This window comes from Paralichthys olivaceus, chromosome 24 (assembly GCF_024713975.1).
Source record: "Paralichthys olivaceus isolate ysfri-2021 chromosome 24, ASM2471397v2, whole genome shotgun sequence".
NCBI classification, from domain to species: Eukaryota; Metazoa; Chordata; class Actinopteri; order Pleuronectiformes; family Paralichthyidae; genus Paralichthys; species Paralichthys olivaceus.
Genome location: NC_091116.1, coordinates 10,902,210 through 10,914,753, shown reverse-complemented (window position 1 = coordinate 10,914,753; position 12,544 = coordinate 10,902,210). Strand labels below are relative to the sequence as shown.

General features: G+C 39.9%; 2 long non-coding RNA genes across 2 annotated transcripts; both read right to left on the bottom strand.

The window, feature by feature from the left end:
• Window positions 1-278: 278 nt before the first annotated feature.
• On the bottom strand, window positions 279-795 carry LOC138407060 (uncharacterized). Its single transcript, XR_011240494.1, has 3 exons — window positions 741-795; window positions 535-620; window positions 279-445 (listed from the first exon to the last, which is right to left on the bottom strand). It is a non-coding gene; the product is annotated as an uncharacterized lncRNA (long non-coding RNA).
• A 1,182-nt stretch (window positions 796-1,977) lies between these two features.
• On the bottom strand, window positions 1,978-2,970 carry LOC138407018 (uncharacterized). Its single transcript, XR_011240417.1, has 3 exons — window positions 2,582-2,970; window positions 2,237-2,491; window positions 1,978-2,147 (listed from the first exon to the last, which is right to left on the bottom strand). It is a non-coding gene; the product is annotated as an uncharacterized lncRNA (long non-coding RNA).
• Window positions 2,971-12,544: the final 9,574 nt, after the last annotated feature.

Sequence of the window (12,544 nt, the reverse complement as noted above, 5' to 3'; positions counted from 1 at the left end):
ACAACCACCCCAAACACACAAGTAAGCACACAGCATCTTCAACATCCAACAACACTAACATAATGGAGTGGCCACTCCAATCATCCTGGACTACAATACCTGTACACAGGTGACGCAACTTGGTCGACTCCATGCAACACACATGTGAAGCAGTTCTCAAACACACTGCTTGTACAACTAAATACAACTTCAGTGATTCACAGACAAGACACATCTTCAAGCATTTTTCCCTTCATACAATAAATGTTTGACTTTGTAAAGAACAATGCAGACACTGCTATCTTTTATTTATTTATTTATTTTTTATTAACACACTGCTATTATTTTGAACACAACTCTACATCTCACATGGAACAAGCAGCAATAGATCAACTACATTCAAACAATAACTGTTCAAATCTACTCACAAATCCAGCAGTGACACAATCCAGGTGCTTCAACAAACCTGTAACACATGACATGGTTTACAAACACACATTAATATAAAGTCTCTTTTGATTTAATGAACAAACACTGAACTGTACAACCACTTACCACTGTTGATCCTCAGTAACACTGGTGGAACAGCTTAGAGGTTTCTTAGGTCCACATGAAGTACAACCTGGTAGACACAATAACACCTGAAAAGGATGAAGGACATACAGTAACCAGGACTTATGGCTTACCTGGAGGAACACATACCTACTTGCTGCTAAACAACAATCTTTAAAAGCTGATAATCTATTTTAGATCAAACTCACCATTTTCCATGTGGTTCCCTCCCACCACCAAGGACTTTCAGTACAATGTCTGAAAGAGGAAAGAAGTGGTCGTCTTTATTTTTAACAACGTCAGTGTGTACAGATTATTCAGACGATTTGCTCTTAATACATTACTTACCTCAAACAACATCGCTCCACCTAACAAGCCGCTGTCCTCATCGGCCCTGTATGACAGACAAAACAATCAAGGGTCTCATTTAGCAAACACTTTGTGGCATTCATACAAAAACTGGACTTACACAAAACTAAATTACTATTTAGAAAACCATGCAGGTTCACCCAATAGATTTTTGAGAAGAGAAAAGAATAGAAACATACTCACCTGGGACTTTTCCTGGCTGAACAATCACCTTTCTATTGTGACAGAGGCATGACAAGACACAACCCTAACACAATTTCACCACTTTCAACAACAGTCATTGTGTTCAAAATAACAGCAGTGTGGAGTTCTATTACTCAAGTCAAACAGGTGGCCCTCATTTAAGGACCAAGGCAGCAAATGTTCTACATGCTAGTTCTAGTGCATTTGTCTGAAAATCACTGGAACATGGGTCATTGTTCACAACAACCGCATACTTTGATTCAAAAGTATCAAAAAACCAGAAAAGTACAAACCGCTCAACTTCAATCATCTCAAATCCTTTAAAATAGCAACCAAAACCACAAAGACGTGGAAGACAACAGAACACTACCATTCAGATGAATCAAACAATAACCAAAATGACACCTACGCAAAGTCTAATTGTTGAAAAATCAACATGTGCTGAAGAGGTTACAATTTTCCTTAAAGGACAATACCACAACATTTTGTGGAGTGATGAAGGCAACACTGTTCAAACCACAGAACACTGTGAAGCATGATGGCACAGGCACAATACTTCAAGACATTGTGTTGCCTTATGCCAAAGAGGAGACACCCTTCAAATGTGTGTTTCAACGAGACAACCACCCCAAACACACAAGTAAGCACAGCATCTTCAACATCCAACAACACTAACATTATAGAGTGGCCACTCCGATCATCCTGGACTACAATACCTGTACACAGGTGACGCAACTTGGTCGACTCCATGCAACACACATGTGAAGCAGTTCTCAAACACACTGCTCGTACAACTAAATACAACTTCAGTGATTCACAGACAAGACACATCTTCGAGCATTTTTCCCTTCATACAATTAATGTTTGACTTTGTAAAGACCAATGCAGACACTGCTATCTTTTATTTTATTTTATTATATTGTTTAAAACACACTGCTATTACTTTGAACACAACTCTACTTCTCACATGGAACAAGCAGCAATAGATCAACTACATTCAAACAATAACTGTTCAAATCTACTCACAAATCCAGCAGTGACACAATCCAGGTGCTTCAACAAACCTGTAACACATGACATGGTTTACAAACACACATTAATATAAAGTCTCTTTTGATTTAATGAACAAACACTGAACTGTACAACCACTTACCACTGTTGATCCTCAGTAACACTGGTGGAACAGCTTAGAGGTTTCTTAGGTCCACATGAAGTACAACCTGGTAGACACAATAACACCTGAAACACATGAAGGACATACAGTAACCAGGACTTATGGCTCACCTGGAGGAACACATACCTACTTGCTGCTAAACAACAATCTTTAAAAGCTGATAATCTATTTTAGATCAAACTCACCATTTTCCATGTGGTTCCCTCCCACCACCAAGGACTTTCAGTACAATGTCTGAAAGAGGAAAGAAGTGGTCGTCTTTATTTTTAACAACGTCAGTGTGTACAGATTATTCAGACTATTTGCTCTTAATACATTACTTACCTCAAACAACATCGCTCCACCTAACGAGTGAGCCGCTGTCCTCATCGGCCCTGTATGACAGACAAAACAATCAAGGGTCTCATTTAGCAAACACTGTGTGGCATTCATACAAAAACTGGACTTACACAAAACTAAATTACTATTTAGAAAACCATGCAGGTTCACCCAATAGATTTTTGAGAAGAGAAAAGAATAGAAACATACTCACCTGGGACTTTTCCTGGCTGAACAATCACCTTTCTATTTTGACAGAGGCATGACAAGACAGAACCCTAACACAATTTCACCACTTTCAACAACAGTCATTGTGTTCAAAATAACAGCAGTGTGGAGTTCTATTACTCAAGTCAAACAGCTGGCCCTCATTTAAGGACCAAGGCAGCAAATGTTCTACATGCTAGTTCTAGTGCATTTGTCTGAAAATCACTGGAACATGGGTCATTGTTCACAACAACAGCATACTTTGATTCAAAAGTATCAAGACAACCAGAAAAGTACTAACCGCTCAACTACAATCATCTCAAATCCTTTAAAATAGCAACCAAAACCACAAAGACGTGGAAGACAACAGTACACTACCATTCAGATGAATCAAACAATAACCAAAATGACACCTACGCAAAGTCCCATTGTTGAAAAATCAACATGTGCTGAAAAGGTTACAATTTTCCTTAAAGGAAAATACCACAACATTTTGTGGAGTGATGAAGGCAACACTGTTCAAACCACAGAACACTGTGAAGCATGGTGGCACAAGCACAATACTTCAAGACATCATGTTGACTTATGCCAAAGAGGAGACACCCTTCAAATGTGTGTTTCAACAAGACAACCACCCCAAACACACAAGTAAGCACGCAGCATCTTCAACATCCAACAACACTAACATAATGGAGTGGCCACTCCGATCATCCTGGACTACAATACCTGTACACAGGTGACGCAACTTGGTCGACTCCATGCAACACACATGTGAAGCAGTTCTCAAACACACTGCTTGTACAACTAAATACAACTTCAGTGATTCACAGACAAGACACATCTTCAAGCATTTTTCACTTCATACAATTAATGTTTGACTTTGTAAAGAACAATGCAGACACTGCTTTTTTTTCTTTTTTTTTTAAAAAAACAGCCTCATTTTTAGATTTATTGACAGCTGCCATATCCCCCATACACAACATTTAACAATTATGTGCTGTGATAACTGGACTCATTATGTGGCCCTATGAGGCAAACAACATGTAAAATCACACCATTGATACAAATCATGATGAGAACAATACAATGTATGAGGCCCAGCAGTCTCCACACTGGAAACCTACCTTCTGACGCTAACACAGGAGTTTCCAAGAACCTCAGTCCACCGTCCAGATGCACCTCATTGATGACTGATCAGTTAATCACAGTGGAGCTAGAGGAGAGACGAGAGACAAACAGGGACACTACAGGAAACACCCCCACCCTTAAAACAATGATTCAACACTTGCATCACATTTCACTAACTAACAACTACAATCAGTGTATTCATTACAATGCATTTGCCAACTAATTACTGCTGCTGGATTCAAAGTGAGCGGCAGACACACAAGTTGTACCACAAGGGAATGTCACTTCACACAAAATGGCTGCCACCATGAGGTGGACAAATCAAACAACAGGTGTTACTCAAGCTACCTTCACGCAACACTCACACAGGTGACCAACACAAACGTGGAGTGCAACACCCACCAAACCAAAAGAGTGACAATTACACCACCTACAAAGTTGCTGCCATTCACCAACACAACATCAATTTCTATGACAAGTACTGCAGCAGTTGAGTCAATTTACTTGGTGACCTTCAACACTAACATTATTTCTGATTTCATTCACATCTCTACTCATTCTCACATATCAACAACTGTTCACACCTTCAGCTTCCTGTCGTTTGTTTTATTTTCAAGCAATAGTCACCAAATGATGGGTCTGTGGGCTCCTGGCATCTCCAGCGTACTGGCTCCCTCTACCTCCATCCCTAGCTAATGACAGTAGCAAACATAGCAAACAAATGATACGAGCTTTCCTTAGGAACACACTTTAGTTCATATAAAATACATTTAAATGGAGCAGGGAGCTCAAACGGTGACATTAACATTTTAATAAAGGTCAAATCAGGGCTGAGCGATAAAAGAATATCAATAATGATGTCCAATATATATCAATGTAATGATTATGCATTGTGAAAACAATATATATATATATATATATATATATATTAATACACAATACAAATCTATGAAATCAACACGTATTGAACTTGTGTTACTTTGATATTGATGAAATGAAAAGCTGATCATTATTCAAGTGGACGTACTTTAGTTAGTTTAGGACAAAAGAAGCGATCGAGTGTTTTACAAGAGAATTTCACACGCGCTCAGGTGTGGTTAGCTTGGGATAGCTAGCTTAGCTTAGCATCGACACGAGGAACTAATGAGACGCGTTTTGCTCGAAAACACGAGTGAACAATGAAAAATGTGCAGCGACACGTCAAACACACAGAAGATATAATAACTGTGGATAACTGTGTATAACTGTGTTGATATTTAAAACAGTATTCACCTCGTGAAGATCTACGGGCTCCCGATCCAAGCAGTTCCGCATCCAAGCGGAAGTACCGACTGGCAAACAGGAAGTGGAGGACTCCAATGGGATATATGGAGAAGGGGAACTTCGAATAGACCAAGTTACGTAGACTCGCGGGGGTGGAGTTTCTTTATCTAATTCAAACAATAAATATTGTAAACAATTTCCAAACATTCTTGGGCACGACTGATTTAAAAAAAATGTATAGCACATCATATGATATGATAATAAAATATCACAATCTGTTTATTTAATTTATTTTTAAATGTTATTCATCCCTCATGAGCACATCCATTGACAGGATGATATAAAGTTATTATAATTGATCTTCAGGGTTGTTACTACTCTGAAAAGTATGTACATTTACTGCACTTGGGCTTTTTAATATAATTTGTATACCTTACTATACAATGATTGGGTTTTTTGCGTTCTTTTGCCTTAATATACAATTCATCTTGATGATATTATATATATATTATCAGAGAACTATGATGGGAAGAGGGCTGCATTGGACTGAATTATATATTTTCAGCCCCTGTGCCTAAGTACTGCTATATGTGTATACATTGTAGCTTAAAAGCATGTTTACCTTTTTTTTTGGTTTCTTCCGCACACACACACAATCTCACATTACTTAGCCGAAGCAATATCCTTTAACTGCCCATGTTGGTTTATAGACTTGCTTGGTGAACTGAGCCAGCAGCAGGCAGCCTTGTGCCGTCCGTGCCATGTGGCGTGGCCTCAAATTCACCGTTTTCCTAATTAGGTGTCAGCAAGGATGGCAGATGATGTCTCTTCTCTCCTCCTCAATGTGGACACCAATGTGCTGGGCCTTGGCAAGCAGGAAATCGAAGAGCGGAGGAAATGCGGGCAGCGTGACTGAGTCGCACGTTTTTTTTTACCTTCCATTAACAGACATATCAGTGGTGACGCATACACCAAAAAGTGCCACGGTCCCAAATATTACTGGATCAATCTGGTCTGCCGATATCTTTGGTTTTAGCAATATGATTCACACTGAGCCATTTATTTGCATCCTTCTATCGTGGTTATTTTGTGGACACCAGGTGTTCCCAGTGTGAACTCTGCAGGAACTATTCAACCCAGTTGCGAATTCCTGCTCAGAAAACAGACTTGACGTCAGAATAGGATGAAATTAGCTTCAGTTCCACGAATAACTCTGAAAAGCTTGCATTTGAATTTGGGAGCCACATACATCACACTCCTGCACACAGGGATTATTTACTAACAATTAAACAGAAGGTTATTTCACAAATGAGAGCACTGGTGCACTCCGTGTTGTCATTGTAATGATTACTGATGCTGAAAAGATGGAGTTAATGATCATGATGATGACACTCATTAGTTATTGAGATACCACGAGCTCAAAGGTTCATCGTGGGTATCGATTCATTTGTCAGTGCCTGAGAATTACTCGAGGGTTGTTCTTATTATAGCGATGGGTTTCTGGCTGTTTCTTCTTCTGTACTTTGTCCCCAGTGACGGTGGTTTACATTCAAAATAAATTGCATCCAACCAACAAGAAATATTTGTCATAAAGCTGTATCAGCAGAGTTTACTGAGCTCACTGGACTCCCGCCGTGTGGGCACTCAATGTGTTCGTTATGGACGAGAAAGTGCCACAGCAAAATTCACGGGTGGATTCATTGCAATGTAGCCACCGCTGCAGATATGGACCGTGTCCGAAATCTGTCTTTTTCGTTCGCTCGCTAATCCCTGTGCAACAGATGCGATATCGCTCGCTCCATGGTGAGCGGTAAACTTTGAGGACAATAAAGAGAGAGCAATAATATAATAATTATGGAGTGATTTCACACTTCCATTGTTGGTAAAAAACAATCTCTGGGCCCATCGGTTATCATCTGAAGATGTATTGGCCACTGGGGCAATGGTTCTAGTGGAGACAACAGATATCCAGGCCAAGACTGTGTCTTCCTTTCACTTCCTGTCTACAGTCCGAGGTAAACGTTTAAAAAACATGAAACACCAAGAAGAGCGATATTTTATGTGCGTGTTTTGGTTATATGCATATGAATGGAGATAAATTAAATGGCAGACAGCAGATGTATTTCAGCCAATATGCTCCACTTCTTTTGCTCTACGCACCCACTGTTTACCTTCGGACCATTCTGTGTGGCATTTGCATTTTCCCCGTGTCTGTGGAGGTTCGAGGAGAACAGTTTTAAATCTGAAAAGTGGAATGATACCTTCTCTTACGGCAAAATCAGGGAGAGATTGAGAAAAAATAACACCCGAGGAGCTCCCTACATTTTTCTTTCAACCTTTTTTCTGCCTCCTGCCCCACAGTGCAGCTCTTAAACCCTGCACTACACTTCACTTTGCTCATCTGCAATTTTCTCATCCACCTGAAAACAAGGCATGAATTTCAACTGTGACAATGCACTGTAAAGAACACAGTACTGCACAAAATGTATTTCAATGTGGACTAAACATTCATTAATAGAAAATATGTTTTTTTTTTATCAAGATACAATTATTATTCTCTGAGAAATCACATATAATGTTAAAATATTTCACAATATTGAATAATTTGATTTGCCCCTGATCTGAAACAGGACCACAATGTAATTGGATCCTCACTGACCCATATCCCTCCACCTCCACAGAAATCCATCTGGTCATTTTAACATAATCCCTCAGTTAACACAGTTTATTTCTATAGTCACATTCTTTTTTATGGGTCTTAATCCTGTTTACGAACAAACAGACAGAGGGGTGACAACATAACTACCTTGGCAGAGGTAACTAAAGCAAAGTACCTCAAAACTTAAGTACAAAACACACAAGCTACTCCATACTGAATGCAGCGTGTGTATTTGACGGTGCGTTCCACTTATTCCTGTCTTGATGTTTTTCACCCCATTTCATTTATCTGTCAACTTTAGGAAAAGCTACTTTGCCGTTTCAGATTAAAACAAACATTTAGCAACAATTGAATCGATTAGGAATTATGACGACAGATACATTTGTTTTAGCATCAGAGAACTTTATTGACTGCTTTGTGCTGTTTTTTTGGTTTGATTCGATTCATGTGTCAGAATCTGCCTCTGTGGATAATAAATACACGTGTGTGTTTCAGTGTTAAACCTCTCACTCCCATCTTCTCCTCTTCCTCCTCGCAGACTTCAAGGTCACCATGCGGCTATTTCCAGCTCGTCTTCGCTCTCATCCGTGTCGCAAAATGACAATTCAATTCAATTCAATTTTATTTATATAGCGCCAATTCATAATTTACATTATCTCAAGGCACTTTACATTTAAAGGTCAAGACCTTAAGACAATATTAACATAGAGAAACCCAACAGTTCCCACAATGAGCAAGCACAGGCGACTGTGGAGAGGAAAAACTCCCTCATTAACAGGGAGAAACCTCTGGCAGAACCAGGCTCAATGTGGGCGGTCATCTGCCTCGACCGGTTGGGGTGAGGAAAGAAAAGTAAGGGGGGAGGAAAGGAGAGATGGGTGAAAAGCGGGGGAGAGAAGAGAGGGATGAGGTGGAGAGAGAGCGACCGGTAACAATTTGGCACCATCAAAATCAAGGCTAACCATAACAATAACAATGTATAGATCTACATGACTAGATATACTAATGAATTGCTGAGGTCTTGTAATAAATGCAGACAATGGTGATGGTGGTCGTTGTGGTCCTGTAGTCCCGGTGCCGGAGTTATCTGAAACGAGATAGAGAGAAGAGCCAGAGGGACTATGGGAGGACAAAGTGACACTTTGACATGATGAGATGTTAAAACTAATAAATAAATAAATAAATGAGTGTGGGGGGGCATAGAGACAGAGAGACAGAGGGAAGTGATGACACTTTGACATGATGACATGTTAAAACTAATAAATAAATAAATAAATAAAGAGGTGTGGGGGGGCAGAGAGACAGAGAGACAGAGGGAAGTGAAGAAGTGCTCAGTGCATGATGGGAGTTCCCCCAGCAGTCTAAACCTATAGCAGCACAACTAAGGGATGGTTCAGGACTCACCTGATCCAGCCCTAACTATAGGCTTTGTCAAAGAGGAAGGTTTTTAGTTTTACTTTAAATGCTGAGACAGTGTCTGCCTCCCGAACCCAGAGTGGGAGCTGGTTCCACAGGAGAGGAGCCTGGTAGCTAAATGTTCTACCTCCTGCTCTACTCTTACAGACTCTTGGAACCACTAGAGAGCCTGTGTTTTGGGAACGAAGTGATCTACTTGGATAATACGGTGTTATCAGCTCTTTGATATATGAGGGGGCGTGATTGTTGAGGGCTTTAAAAGTGAGGAGCAGGATCTTGAATTCTATTCTAAATTTTACCGGGAGCCAATGTAAGGAAGCTAAGACAGGAGTGATATGATCTCTCCTTCTAGTTCCTGTCAGCACTCGTGCTGCAGCATTTTGGACCAACTGGAGACTTTTAACAGTCTTCATGGAGCATCCTGCTAATAGAGAGTTACAGTAATCTAATCTAGAGGTTACAAACGCGTGGACTGGTTTTTCAGCATCCTGCTTAGACAGGATGTTTCTAATTTTGGTAATATTGCGCAGATGGAAGAAAGCCGTCCTAGACACTAGTTTAATATGGGGGTCAAATGACATGTCTTGGTCGAACAACACTCCAAGGTTCCTCACAGTGGAGCTGGAAGCCAGACTGACACCATCCAAAGTGACTATCTGCTCAGACAGTGTTTCTCTGAGATGTTTAGGGCCAATTACAACAACCTCAGTTTTGTCTGAGTTTAAAAGTAGAACATTTTGGGTCATCCACGCCTTGATATCTTTGAGACATTCCTGAAGTTGAACTAGGCGATTAGATTCATCGTGCTTCATGGAAATATACAATTGGGTGTCGTCTGCATAGCAGTGGAATTGTATGTGGTGCTGTCTGATAATGTTGCCTAAGGGCAGCATATATAAGGTGAAGAGGATTGGTCCAAGGACAGAACCTTGTGGAACTCCATGATTAACTTGCATGTGCATGGAGTAGTCATTGTTAACATTAATAAATTGGAATCTATCTGATAAATATGATTTAAACCTGTGTAGTGCTGTTCCTTTAATTCCTATATGTTGTTCTAATCTCTGTAGCAGAATCTTATGATCTATTGTGTCAAAGGCTGCACTAAGTTCCAACAAGACGAGGACAGAGACAAGTCCATCATCTGATGCCATAAGAAGGTCATTAGTGACTTTCAATAGTGCTGTTTCTGTGCTGTGATAGGTTCTAAATCCTGACTGAAATTTTTCCAATAAACCGTTACTATCTAAGGAACCACACAGCTGGTTAGCAACGGCTTTTTCTAGGATTTTGGAAATGAAGGCCAGGTTGGATATGGGTCTACAGTTAGCTAAAACCTCTGGATCAAGCGTAGGCTTTTTAAGCAGAGGTTTAATAACGGCTACCTTAAAAGCCTGTGGTACGTAGCCGGTTAGCAAAGACATATTAATCTGATTTAAAATGGAACGGTCAATTAGGGGGAGGACTTCTTTAAAAATTCTAGTTGGAACAGAGTCCAGCTGACAAGTAGTTGGTTTAGATGATGAAACTAACGAGGTCAGTTCAGGAAGATCAATCGAGTAAAATTTGTTTAGACATAAATCTGGTGCTATGGTTTCAGGACCAGACAATGTATCAGTGTTATTCACTGGGAGGAGGTGGTGGATTTTATCCCTGATGGTTGTAATTTCATTAGTGAAGAACCTCATGAAGTCATTGCTTCTCACATCTAGAGGAATAGATGGGTCAGTACAGGTGTGACTTTCTGTCAGCCTGGCTACAGTGCTGAAGAGGAACCTGGGGTTGTTCCTATTTTCTTCTATTAGTAATGAATAATAAGAGGTTTGGGCATTTCTAAGTGCTTTTTTGTAATTTATAAGGCTACTCTTCCAGGCTAGGTGGAAGTCTCGGCGATTGGTGGAACGCCACTTCCTTTCTAGCTTCCGCGATGTCTGTTTTAGAACGCGCGTTTGGGAATTATACCACGGAGCTAATCTCCTCTGACTTAGTTTCTTCTTTTTGAATGGGGCGACAGCTTCAAGTGCTGTTTTTAGTGAGGCTGCAGTACTATTTACAAAGTTATCAACTAGTGTGGGAGTAAGGTTTTGATAATCTTCTTGTATTGTACTGAGACATGGCTGAGAGGGAAGTGAGGAGGGGAGCAGTTCTTTAAATTTGTGAACAGTTTTGTCGGATAAACATCGACTGTAATAGAATTTCCGTCCACAATTGACGTAATTAAGAACAATGCAGACACTATCTTTTATTTTATTTTATTATTTTGTTTAAAACACACTATTATTTTCAACACAACTCTACATCTCACATGGAACAAGCAGCAATAGATCAACTACATTCAAACCATAACTGTTCAAATCTACTATCAATTCCAGCAGTGACACAATCCAGGTGCTTCAACAAACCTGTAACACATGACATGGTTTACAAACACACATTCATATAAAGTCTCTTTTGATTTAATGAACAAACACTGAACTGTACAACCACTTACCACTGTTGATCCTCAGTAACACTGGTGGAACAGCTTAGAGGTTTCTTAGGTCCACATGAAGTACAACCTGGTAGACACAATAACACCTGAAACACATGAACGAAATGGAGTTATGGCTCACATGGAGGGACACACACCTAGTTAGCAAGTGCAGCAAGTTTACCCAATAGATTTTTGAGATAAAACAAGAATAGAAACATACTCACCTGGGACTTTTCCTGGCTGAACAATCACCTTTCTATTGTGACAGAGGCATGACAAGACACAACCCTAACACAATTTCAACAACAGTCATTGTGTTCAAAATAACAGCAGTGTGGAGTTCTATTACTCAAGTCAAACAGTTGGCCGTCATTTAAGGACCAAGGCAGCAAATGTTCTACATAATAGTTCTAGTGCATTTGTCTGAAAATCACTGGAACATGGGTCATTGTTCACAACAACAGCATACTTTGATTCAAAAGTATCAGGACAACCAGAAAACTACTAACCGCTCAACTACAATCATCTCAAATCCTTTAAAATAACAACCAAAACCACAAAGACGTGGAAGACAACAGAACACTACCATTCAGATGAATCAAACAATAACCTAAATGACACCTAAGCAAAGTCCCATTGTTGAAGCATGGTGGCACAAGCACAATACTTCAAGACATTGTGTTGACTTATGCCAAAGAGGAGACACCCTTCAAATGTGTCTTTCAACAAGACAACCACCCCAAACACACAAGTAAGCACGCAGCATCTTCAACATCCAACAACACTAACATAATGGAGTGGCCACTCCGATCATCCTGGACTA